This window comes from Staurois parvus, unplaced genomic scaffold (assembly GCF_062004578.1).
Source record: "Staurois parvus isolate SC_StPar_1 unplaced genomic scaffold, SC_StPar_1.0 ptg001051l, whole genome shotgun sequence".
NCBI classification, from domain to species: domain Eukaryota; kingdom Metazoa; phylum Chordata; class Amphibia; order Anura; family Ranidae; genus Staurois; species Staurois parvus.
In genome coordinates this window covers 778,026-790,254 of record NW_028318847.1, presented here as the reverse complement: position 1 = coordinate 790,254, position 12,229 = coordinate 778,026, and the positions used below count along the sequence as shown (strand labels likewise).

The window sequence follows — 12,229 nt, the reverse complement described above, 5'->3', positions numbered from 1 at the left end:
GGCCAAAATTCAATCCACCTATGACCGGCTTTCGTAAGCAACTGCTGTGAGGCCATGCAACTCCCTGCTTTATTGCTGAGACCCCAGAATACATGACTGAGGAATACAAAGAGATTGGGGTTTTATGAGTTTAAAATGTTGACCCTTTTCCCTAGAATTAATAGATAGCCACTAATTATAAATGGCTTGTTTTTGGTGGTAACATTAAAGTTCATAGGTAACAATCTAATTAGTTAGGCTACGTTCACACTAGCGCTGTGTGCAGGCGGCAGAGAGGCGTTTGGGAAGCGTTTTTACCGCTTCCCAAACGCCTCTGCCAATTCTGCACATTACAGCACATGGTGCTGTTCTAACGGGAGCGTTTGCGTTGCGTCGCGGCAAAACGGACGCCTCTGGACGAGTCAGGAGGCGTTGAAGCCTCCTATTCTCGTCTATGGTGCCGCTCCGCAAACGCCCGGCCGGCGTTTGCGGTGCAGTTGCGACGCGGTTGCGGGGCGTTTGCGGAGCGGTAACACCACTCAAACTGCATTATAGGCGTTTGTGGGGCGTTATTAACGCTCGGCAAACGTCTAGCAACCGCCGCTAAACCGCGCATGCGGCATTTGCCGAGCGTTAAAAACGCTCGGCAAACGCCGGACCAACGCTTGCCAAACGCTATAGGGGCGTTTGGCAAGCGTTGGCAAAACAGCCAAGTGTGAACGAGCCCTTAAAGTGGTATTAAAGCCAAAAACAAAAATCGAAAATTATTACAGCTTACCAATTCTTAGATGTAGTGGCTACATTAGTTTTTAAAGCTTTTTTCCCTTTATTTTCACCTGTTGATCTTGTCAGTAAGTCTGTTATTTTTCAGCTTTCTGAACAGACCATGCTGTCCAACAAAAGTGGCAGAGACAAACCATTTAACACTGATGGGGGTTCTTATAATGGTCATATTTTATTCATTCATGTAATATTTTTATCCCAAGGGAAAAAAAATCTATAACTGCTTAAAAAGAGTTAGCTGGAGTTTGGTTTTATTTTTGTTAGTCAAGTTCATCTACATCTGCTAGTGGATCTAACACTACCCCCTCCCCATAATGACAATGTTTCCGCCCAATGGTGTCTCTGTTGCTCCTACATCCAGAATGGTGACACCCTAAGACAGAAAGGGAAAAAGCCTAAAAGTGAAAACAAATACATCCACCACTTTTAATGATTCATAAATTTCAATATATTAATTTATGTTTTGGATTTAATACAGCTTTAACCACTTTGCGCCGAGAGTTTGCATATATGCGGCCTCTCAGCTGGTGGGCCTCGACACCTAGAGGCCACATATATGCATGCCTAAATGTAAACAAACCTGTGCTGAGTGCTCTCCTGGCACAGCTACTGGCGCCTAACGGAAAGCTCCCGATCACTACTTGCGATTGGAAGGTTTCTGATCATGTGACCACTGTGACAGCCAATCATGGAGGTCATGTGATCATAAACTCCACCACGCCTCCTGGCATCAGAAAACCCTTAAAGGGCAGGAGGTACCGGAGTTAAGGGGTTAAGGAGATTTTTATGCTTGAAGTTGAAAAAACCTTCGGTGTGCAGCTCCCCCCTCAGCCACCTCCTAATGCTTACCTGAGCCTACACGGCACTCTCTCCCTCCTCTTTGGCTGAGACACAGCAGCAGGAGCCATTGGCTGTCAATCACAGCCAGTAAGGAAGGAGCGGGGGAGGGGCCAAAGGTCTATGAGACACAAAATGGTGGCTCAGGAGTGAGCACGCATGAGCTTTGGAGGCACTCAGCAGGGGGGAGGAGCCAGGAGTTCTGGGGGAGAAGAGGATCAGGATTACTTTGTACAAAACCATTGAATAGAGCAGGTAAGTTTAGACATGTTTGTTTTTTGTTTTTAATTTTATGTGAATCTTTAGTATCACCTTTTAGCGATAGTTTTAGTGCTTTAGTTTTAGTTTTAGTGCTTTACAAACCTTATTGACTTGCTGGTTACATGCAGTGCTCCCTGCTTGGTAGTGCAGCACAGTGCTTATGTTTTAATGTTCGCAATACCTTGGAGCCCCAATGTAAGAAAATTATTCATGGCAATATGCACATCAAAATTATATGAATATCAATTCAATAATAAAATTCTACTTTAGGTATGTAGATGGTTCATTGGTGTAACAGTGAACACAATTGCTTAAACAATAACATTATATACAGAGACATGCATACAAATACGCAACTGAAGGTCCTATTTTGATGACTGTTCTTTTGAACAAGTAATGGTTTTCTCAGCACAGATGTTGTCAGGCCAGTTCCTAAAGCTACTGGAAACATATGGTAATTCTTTTGATCTGTTAATTGGAATAGAACAGGTGTGTTAAGCCAGAGTGAATTTTCAGTTCCCCTTTGCACATACCCATATCATTAATTTGCATCTATTTACCTGTATTGTGACCTGTATTGTGACACCCCCTTCAGTGTAATTCTACCATATATCTACCATATATCTATACACTCCAGCTAAATACATATTCCTATATAAATAAATATTTTCACACACATGCATGTTGATATTTTGTCTACAACTGAAATTTTACACCAGGGCAATTTAAAGGCTTTACTTTAAATCAATGCTGCCCAACCTGTAGCTCACTAATGGTATTCCTTTGGAACTTACTGTGCTGCCTTTGGGACCCCTGCAGACAGCAGTCTGTGTTTTGGTTCTTACTCAAGCCAGTGAAAGAAAATGCTTCTAAAGTACAACTATAGGCGAAAGAGGAAGGGAGAGTTATAACCCCTGTCAGTTTTTTTTTACATCTGTATCCCAGGAAGTGTGAGGAAATCCGTGCAAGGAAATGACTTCGGGACCTTCTGAACCAGAACTAATGCCCCATTGGAAAATTTCCCATCTATTTCTTTTCTGGGGTCAACCCAAAATGTGTAATTTTCCTTTACTTTCACTTTCAATGATAATGGTAAACAGGACAAATAGTCAGCTATAGCCGGTAGCACTGATTATTTGGGGAAAAAAACAACAATCTAGTTGTAGAGTAAATCTCTAGAACAACTGTACAACCAGCCTACCGATACATAGATCACAATTTGGCCATTCTCTGTTGGACCGGCCAAGTTTTGATCCATGTATGGCTGCCTTAAGGAAGGTCTTAACCCCGTCAGGTTTTTTTTTTTTTTGCCATCTGTGCTATTGGGGAGATTTCCCTTCACTTCTTGTCCCTTAGCCAAAACATGAAGTGAGAGTTTATCTAATGTGAGGGAATCCCTGCTTGTCACCAGAACTAGTGTCCCCGAAGGAAGCTATTCCCTCTATTACTGTTCTGAAGACAACCCAAAATTTAGGATTTTCTTTTACTTTGACTTTCAATGATAATGATAAAAATGACATACAGAGAGGGTGAATCTCCCTAACAGGGGCACAGACAGATATAAAAACTTAGCATGTGTTATAATCCATCTCAACTCACATAGTGAGCATGCTTCTATCAGTGAAACCTCTGCTGTCCAGGGATAACGTGCAGTGTGTGGGTGTTAAAGCCCACCCTCTTTGCCACTGCACATACACTATATTGCCAAAAGTACTAGGACGCCTGCCTTTACACACACATGAACTTTAATGGCATCACAGCCTTAGTCTGTAGGGTTCAATATTGAGTTGGCTCACCCTTAACAGCTGTAACAAATTCAACTCTTCTGGGAAGTCCATCCACAAGGTTTAGGAGGGTGTCTATGGGAAAGTTTGACCATTCTTCCAGAAGCGCATTTGTGAGATCAGGCACTGATGTCGGACGAGAAGGACTGGCTCTCAGTCTCCGCTCTAATTCATGCCAAAGGAATTCTTTCAGATTGAGGTCAGGACTCTGTGCAGGCCAGTCAAGTTCCTCCACCCCAAACTTACTTATCCATATCTTCATGGACCTTGCTTTGTGCACTGGTGTGCAGTCATGTTGGAACAGGAAGGGGCCATCCCCAAACTGTTCCCACAAAGTTGGGAGCATGAAAGTGTCCAAAATGTCTTGGTATGCTGACGCCTTAAGAGTTCTCTTCACTGGAACTAAGGGACCAAGCCCAACCAGTAAAAAACAGCCCCACACATAAGTACCCCTCCACCAAACTTTACACTTGGCACAATGCAGTTAGGCAAGTACCGTTCTCCTGGCAACTGCCCATTCCAGACATGTCCATTGGACTTCCAGATAGAGAACCATGACTCGTCACTCTATAGAACACATCTCCACTGCTCTAGAGTCCAGTGGCCGTGTGCTTTACACCAGTGCTTTGCATTGCACTTGGTGATGTAAGGTTTGTATGCAGCTGCTCAGCCATGGAAACACATTCCATGAAGCTCTCTATGCGCTGTTGTGCTAATCTGAAGGGCACACAAGATTTTGAGGTCTTTAGCTATTGACTCTGCAGACATTTGGTGACTTATGCACACCATACGCTTCAGCATGCGCTTACCCTGCCTACCACTTTGTGGCTGAATTGCTGTTGTTCCCAGTCACTTCCACTTTGTTATAATACCACTAACAGTTGACCGTGGAATATTTAGTAGCAAGGAAATTTCATGGATGGACTTATTGCACAGGTGACAAACCTACCACGGTACCACGCTTGAATTCACTGAGCTCCTGAGAGCAACCCACTCTTTCACAAATGTTTGTAGAAGCAGTCTGCATGCCTAGGGGCTTAATTTTATACATCTGTGGCCACGGAGGGGATTGGAACACCTGAATCCAATGATTTGGAGGGGTGTCCCAATACTTTTGGCAATATAGAGTATCTGTTATGCACTAGATATAAGGTTAAATAGAGTTGTACCCAGTCTCATAAATGCAAAAGCAAATTTTGAAAAGTTTACTTCTATACAATTCAGTTGTCTTAGGCCTCTTGCACAAGGAGCACCTGAAATATTTAAAATGTTTAGGCATTCAGATGTTTTTATTTACTGATCTAAATGCAGCTCATTGTTTTTAATGGGCCTGTACATACAGAAACATAAAATTGTGCTGAGTATAGATCAGTAAAAAAATACAAAAATCTGTATTGCCAGTCAGTGTTTTTACACGCATATACGTGCATAGCCAACTGCCCTTTACAAAAGCTAGAAGAATCTTTACGTGTGTGTATGTTCTATACAGCCCATCCTCGTGTTTTTTTTGCCAGGAATATCTGATGTTAATACATTAGTACTGTGTGCAAGTACCCTTACAGCTATTACCTCAGTTTTAAAAAATCCACAAATGGTAGCATAGTGATTTCAGACTAAGATTCTAGAAGAAAAATTACTGCATATCCCTTGGTTTATCAAAGTTAGCAGGATATGTGACAGTAAATATAAATAAATTATGGGACCTTCGCCAGATTCAGCAGGCATCTCACATTTCTTACTTGAGCCAAACAATAGATACCAGATAATTCTGTGCTCAGTGCCCTTTACAGGACTTAGCAGCGTGATCTAGAGGTGTAGAGTGACGGCACAGGAGTCTGGCTAAAAAACAGAAGATCAGTATTTACTGAATTAATACAAAGCTTGATTAATTCAAATACAGCAACTTGCAGATTTCAAACAGAAATTCAATTTAAAAGATGTTAAAAATTTGAACAGAGTGTTACAAGTATTTTACAAAATTCCTGCATCCAATAATGAAACGTCTAAGAGTGTGATACTTTCTATAGACAGTGCATCAGTTGAGTATATAACTGTTTGCCAAGAGTTCAGCTAAGCAAGTGCCTAGCTTTAGAACAGGCATCACTAAATGGCGGACCGGGGTCTGGATGCGAACCGAGTCACTGTCCCATCCAGACCACTGCAGTCTTGCCATTTAAGAGCTTTTTCTTCCCCCAGCTGTCTCACGGTCATCCTCACAGAGCTGACAGCGGGATGCAGGACAGTTATGGATGGAGGGTGGGAGCTTCCCAAGGTTAACAAGCAGGTGATTGGTTGCTAGGATGAAGGGCAGTTCTAGCAATCAATCACTGTCTGTGTAAGGTAGGACAGTGGGGGGGGGGGCGAAGTTAAAGGGGCTAAGAACATTAGTGTGAAGAGGAGGCTGCGGACAGTAATGTGGGGGGCTAAGGACCATTTGGGAACTCGGGCACTACCCGAGGGCCCGGGGTCAGTAGGGGGCCCCATGAGATGCCCCTGATACCTTTCATAGGCTTTTTTGGGTGTGGTTTGAGTGAGGGCGAGGATACAGGGGCCCCATGATCCCCTATTGCCCGGGGGCCCCATGAGTTGTCAGTCCGTCCCCTGCTAAGGACTGTGGTGTGTGGGGGGTGTGGGGCTGAGGACATTAAAGTGGGAGGGGGTGAGATCTGTAATGTGGGGGCTGAGGACAACAATGTGGGGGCTGAGGACAGTAACATGGAGGGGGCTGATAACAGTACCATGGGGGGGGTCTGGGGACAGTAATGTGGGGGGATGATGTAAAATGGAGCAGAATACTCTTCAGTGAAGGGGGAAGAGGACAGTACTGTTTGGGGGGGGGGGGGTTGATGTCAAGAAAGTGTGAGAACACTACTGTGAAAGGGGTGGAGGGGGGTTATGTAAAGGGGAAGCTGAGGACACTCATCAAGAGGGATCTTGGTGTGAATGAGGAAGGGACTGTGATGTGCAGTGAGGATTGAGGACACTGATGTGAGAACAGCTTCAGATCTGTACATGTGCATTTGGTGCACATGCTGTGGGTAGGTCAGCACTACCTGCTAGAAACCTGAAGAAGTTTCCGACACTTTTTTTTCCCCCAAATTCGCACTGCAGCAACATGTGGTTTGGCGCACATGAAAATACACCACAGCGGCCTACGTGAGATTCAGACCTCTGATGCACTCAAATTTTACTGCCCAGACCTTGGTGAATTTTAATTCAATACCCCTGCTTTAGAACATCTTTTAGAATAATCTTTCAGAGCTACGTTTTCTAGAGCGTCAGAATGAGTTCTGGTTTAGCATATCTAAACCACAAAAAAAACAAAAAATGTTATGTATTGTAGGTTATCATTCAGATGTGGCGACTGCATTAGTTTCTTTTTTTCAGATTTATTTTCCTTTCTTTTCACCTGCGAGTAACAGAATTCCTGTCCTAGGGTGACAATGCTCACTCATTGAGAAACAACTTTGTCACCCTAGGCTGTTTTCCTGATTCCTTTAACTCTCAGGGAGGGCTTGTTAAAGATCAAAAATATATATTCCTCATTGGCTCAGATACAGAAGCAGGAGTAATTGGATCCCACTGCTGTCAATCAACGCCAGTGATGAGGAATGGGGGGGCGGGGCCAAGCACCGTTCTGTGTGTCTTATGGACACACATAGCAGGGTTTGAGAGTGAGCTTATGTGAGTACCCCCAGATCAAGTGGTGTGTTATGGGGGCACTCAGCGGGGGGGGGGGGTGGAGCCCAAAGAGTCGGGGTGGAGGAACCCAGAAGAAGAAAATTGGGGCTGCTCTGTGCAAATCCATTACACAGAGCAGGTAAGTGTAACATGTTTGTTATTTAAACAAAAAAAAAACAAGCTTTACAATCCCTTCTCTACAAAGAGAAAACTCAGCGCACTGAAGCAGATTTCCTAGATGAGGTGACAAATCACAAGGAATTGACAGTCAGTTAATTTATTCACAGAGAGAGTGCCAAGGTACAGAAGAGGCTAACAGCAAAGACAGACCTCACTTGAGGTTAGCAAGGAAATATTGCATGACCTTAGACCTTGGCACCATGAGCAAATCCAACTACTAAGGCCTTAGCTTGGTTGTTCTTTTTTTTAGGAGGTGCCCAGAGAATTCTGCCTCATCATTATGATCTTACCCTACCTGTCCTGAAGAAAGTCTAGGCCACTAACTAAAGACGAGACCGTTTTTCTTTAGTTGGATAGAGTAAGGTAGGGTTATAAACCCATGTCTGGTTATTTGTTTGCCATCTGTGTTCCACTGGGGACACAGATGTCACTTTCTGTCCCATAGCCATGCAGTAAGGGAATTTCTAGAATAAAACAAAATAATAAGTGAGTGCTTAGTGATGATATAGCAGCTAAAAGCACGAAAAGGCAACCAGAATAAAACCTCGTAAAAGTTGAACTTATAATCATAAATAAATAAATCTCAAAATGTACAAAGTGGTGACAGTTTGTGATAAGTGATGGTTATAGGAGATGTCTGTGACTTTGCGTTCCAGGTGGCGAGGTGATAAAATAGTTAAAATACGCACTCACCAGATAGCCATGACTATCCCTTGCTGAGGAAGTGCAATTGCATGAAACACATCTAAGGGGCCATAACGCCTTGACGTCCAGCCACCAGCACCTGATATAGGTCCGGTGGCCTCCTTTATTGTACGGTCAGTGTACCTTTTTGATGTGTTATTTTATCACTTACCCATGTGGATTAATAAATAATTTTTTTACCTAAATACTACACTATGGGCTATTATTTATGTTGACTCCTCCATGAGCCAACAATTCATCCCCAGAGCCCACACTCCATGGCACAGGAGGTATTCCTTTATTGCTGACATCAGCCTACCACTACCAGAGGAGAACGCCAGGTCCTGTGAGATCCACCCGGCTAAATTTCTGAGAGGCTTCCATGGTGGTATTCGGGCTATCCCAAGAGAGACAACCACTGACCAGACCAATAGCAAGAGGGAGGGAGTCCGTTACAAGTGGTTCAGCTCATCCATCCCATCCCATGAGGGGGACCTCTGTGTATATTAGATACGCATCTGGTGAGTGCATATTTTAACTATTTTATCACCTCGCCACCTGGAACGCAAAGTCACAGACATCTCCTGTAACCATCACTTATCACAGACTGTCACCACTTTTTACATTTTGAGATTTTTTTATTTATGATTATAAGTTCAACTGGTTTTATGGATTGGAAGTATTAATATGCATTTGTTATAGCCAGGGGTGGACTGACCATTTGGAAACTCGGGCACTGCCCGAGGGCCCGGGGTCAGTAGGGGGCCCCATGAGATGCCCCTGGTACCTTTTTCATAGGCTTTTTTGAGCTTGGGCAAGGACACAGGGGCCCCATGATCCCCTATTGCCCAGGGGTTCCATGAGTTGTCAGTCCACCCCTGGTTATAGTGCTGCACTTTCTCTTTAAGTAAGGGAATCTCTGGTTGTCCCCAGAGTCACCAGAACTAGTGTCCTCATTGGAAGATTTCTCCTGTATCACTTTTCTGAAGACAACCCAAAATTAGAGATTTTCTTTTACTTTCACCTTCAGAGATAATGATAAACATGACAAACAGAGAGGTCAAATCTCTTTAACGTGCACAGACAGCTATAGAAATCTGACAGGTGTTCTAAACCCTCTCCACTCTAAGGCGAAGAAAGTTTTGCCTTTAGTTATACAATACCGCTTACGCTGCCAGAGCTGAATTTTTTTGTAAATTTCTTTTTAAAATAAGAACATTTTAGACTTGATGATTAATTAAAACCCCAAACATTTTATATTTTCTAAAAGCAGACATGCTAGAGAATAAAATAGTTATAGTTCCAATTTTATGTCACTGGATAAAAGTTATACTTTAAGCTTTCCTTCATTGTGTTGACTAGTGACATATTATGAAAAATGGATGATCTCCTCAACAACATGAACAGCATGTTTTGGTTTGAAGGATACCTATACTGAGGAAGTGTGGAGGCTGCAATTGTTGACCACTCCACGTTTTTTTACATGACTGTTTAGCTCAGCCCCTGCCTGGGTTAATCGTAAGCATGTTCTGTCCTATTAGAAAATAATAAACATTTTTGAAATAGAAAATATTAAATGCATGGCTGCTATGCTGCCAAAATATTTCAGTCATTTTTCTTTCACATACTGTACCTGGGACAAGTATGCAGATCAGAGTCTCGGATATTACTCTGACTATTGTGATTGCCATGCTTGTCCTGGGCCAGCACTTCAAAAAAAATGTTGAAGCCACAGTGATAGCCAGGCAAACAGCACTTTTAGAAGAAAGTCAGTAATGGCAGTCTCACTATTTTTGTCAATATACTAATAATATATTTTCAGAAGTCTCTGTTTTATCTATCAATGAGTGTGATTCTTTAATTCTTTTAACATTTGTTTACCCGGATTAGACATTACTGCTTAAGTGGACTAGATATTAGTGGTTTCCAGAATAGTTCGATTTTGTGCTTTATTAAAAAAATGGGATTAAGTGCTGGTTCACACTAATGTGGTGAAGGATTCAATTCTGTGCGTTAAGTTAACAACAACCCAAAATCGGTTCCCAAAACGCCATCCAACTGGCTGAATATGATCGTATGGGTTTGAACACCCATGCGATCCGATTCCATGTGGGAAAAAAAAGGTGCTTGCACCTTTCCTGTGGGTGAGGTGCAATTTTCAGTATGATTTGAGCCATACAAAATGAATGGCTCAAATCACACTACAAAGAATCCTGATTTGAACAGGACTGCAGTGTGATTCCTGTAGGAATCACATGCGGTGCGTAGTAGTGTGAATCAGACTAAATTAGGAACTATTTATGAAAAAAATATTGGAAATGATTAGTACATAAGTAAAGTGCCTTCTTCACATTTTCCAGCTGCAGTGTATATTTACCAAACGATTAAATGAGACTTCACCTAAGTAAACAGAAGGATTTATTTTTTCCACATTTAACTAATGTTCTTCCTTATTACCTTTTGGAAAATGTTCTAGACTTTTTAAGGCATTGTTTCAGTAGACAAACACATTCTCCAACTCTCTCAGGTCTAATTTAAAGTAATTTTTTTAAGGTTTCTTGAAGATTCCACTTTTGTGTGTATAACGTGCCACCATACAATTGTTTACCACAGTGAGGTTTCATTCACACTTGGTGTTTTTGAAACACGCAACAAGGCACACAGAAAACACGCATTTTGCCATGCGCTCTAGAAATGTCTAACTTGCAGTGCCATTGATTGCTAGTGACACCCCATGCACGGTTAGAAGATGCGTGTTTTTCCCCATGGTAAACATACTACAAAAGTGTCAAACTGTGTGGGAAAAGAAGTGCCACGCTCCTCACCTGAAAATGTTCTGGATATTCCTTGACATGTTTGGCATGCATAGAGTAGCATATTCAAGTGAATGGGCTGCTCGATGCGCAGTGAGCATTTCACTGGGCGAATTCAACATTCCCTAATGACCAAAAAAAATGTGATTTTATCGGTGCTGTTACCTTCTCTTAGAAGAAATTTAACAGACACATAAATATAAAATTATTAGGTTTTATTACCCCAAAAAACATTTTAATAGTATTTTTGTAACAGAATTCCTCCAGACAACACATAAAATATGAAACCTAAAATGGACTATCATTAGTTGCACAGCTCCCCCACAAAAGCACCACCCCTCCTCACGTCTCATTATGTGATATACAGATTAGTGCATTATGCAACAAATATATATATATATCAGGAAGGGGGTGCAGAATCCTCACACATTTCGCACCTAAGCTTCTGTGAAGATGGATGTTGGAGGTAAAATAACAATATATAATATAGAACATATGGACTGTGACACAAAGAAATATATTTTATACAAAATGTAAGTACAGATACATTTTCTAACAAAATTATAAACCCAAATGAACATACCCAATCAAGGGAGAGTAAAGCTAGGTCTGGTAAAACAATCTCACACAGTATGTCAATCAACCTGGAGGGTGGTAGATAGAACGAAAATGTAGCTGGCATTCAGGGGTCTATTTTAAGTTTTATATTTTTTCTGTTGTCTGGGGGAATTCTGTTACCCTAAAAAACTTTTTAATGGTATTTTTATAATAAAACCTAATGATTTTATATTTATGTTCCTGTTAAATTTCTTCTGAGAGAAGGTATCAGTACCGATAAAATCCCAATTTTTTTTTTGTCTTTACTGACTGATTTTTCAGATATTTATATGTGTGAATGTGGTGGCTGAATTAGTTAACTGGACCTAAGTTACTTATTTTTATTTTGGAACATCCCCTAACATTCAGTCTTAATAGAAAAATAGCTTAGGAACATTTGACCAAGAGGGTTAACATTTACTAATAGAGAAAATAGCCTAACACTATAGAATAAGACATTTGACCAGCAGGAGAAGGGAGACGGTACTGAAAATGGAAAATCCTCACAATCAGCAGAAAGAAACCTCCAGCTGCAATGTGAAGTGAAACATTTAGCACCACTGCTAATGTGACAGCTCCCTTCTGGTTGTTAGGGAGGCAGCAACCACCAGCGTCAAAACATCCAGTAAC

The 12,229-nt window shown here is 41.8% G+C and overlaps 1 protein-coding gene across 1 annotated transcript in view; it reads left to right on the top strand.

Annotated features, from left to right (window-relative positions):
• Positions 1-12,229, top strand: part of LOC149440808 (cystatin-8-like) — a 32,908-nt gene that overhangs the window by 1,071 nt on the left and 19,608 nt on the right. The window lies entirely within an intron of this gene.